Here is a 940-nt window from a genome sequence, read left to right as displayed (position 1 = left end):
AAAAAAAAAAAAAAGAATTCTCCAAAAGAGTAAAAAGAAAACCTACAGATTGGGAAAGAACATTCGACAACAACATATCTGACAAGGGACCAATCTCTAAGATTTATAGAAAACTCCAACACTTCAACATCAAAAAGACAACCCAATTAAAAAATGGGCAGAAGACATGAACAGACATTTCACCAAAGAAGATATTCAGGCAGCCAACAAACACGTGAAGAAATGTTCTTGATCATTAGCTATTAGAGAGATGCAAATCAAAGCAACGAGATACCATGTCACCCCAGCAATAATAGCAAAGTTCAACAAGACAGAAAATAACAAATGCTGGTGATGTGTAGAGTTTGGGACTCTCATACACTGCTGGTGGGACTGTAAAATGATACAACCACTGTGGAGAACTGTATGGCAATTCCTTAAAAAGCTGTAAATAGAAATACCATTTGATCCAGCAATCTCATTACTAGTTATATATCCTAGAAGTGAGAGCTGGAGCAAGAATAGATATTCAAAATCATGTTCATCAAAGCATTATTCAAAATACCACAGATATGGAAACAACCTAAGTGCCCATCAACGGATGAATGAATTGATCAAACTATGGTACATACACACAATGGAATTGTATACAATAATAAAGAATAATGAAGATTCCTTGAAACATCTTATAACACTGATGAACTTGGATGACTTTACACTGAGGGAAATAAGTCAATCACAGAAGGAAAAATATTTTATGGGGAGCTCTGGTAGCATAGTGCCTAAGGCACTTGACTGCTAACCAGAAGGCTGGCGGTTCAAACCCACCAGCACTCCTCGGAAGGAAGGTGGGGCAATCTACTTCTGTAGTGATACTGCCTCGGAAACCCAAGGAGGGGTCGCTATGAGTCGGGCCGACTCGACGGCAAACAACAACAACAACATTGTAAAAGAAAGCAAC

The sequence above is a fragment of the Orycteropus afer genome, unplaced genomic scaffold, assembly GCF_000298275.1.
Source record: "Orycteropus afer afer isolate SDZICR_OR568_19922 unplaced genomic scaffold, OryAfe1.0 scaffold01194, whole genome shotgun sequence".
NCBI classification, from domain to species: domain Eukaryota; kingdom Metazoa; phylum Chordata; class Mammalia; order Tubulidentata; family Orycteropodidae; genus Orycteropus; species Orycteropus afer.
This window is presented reverse-complemented; position numbering follows the sequence as displayed.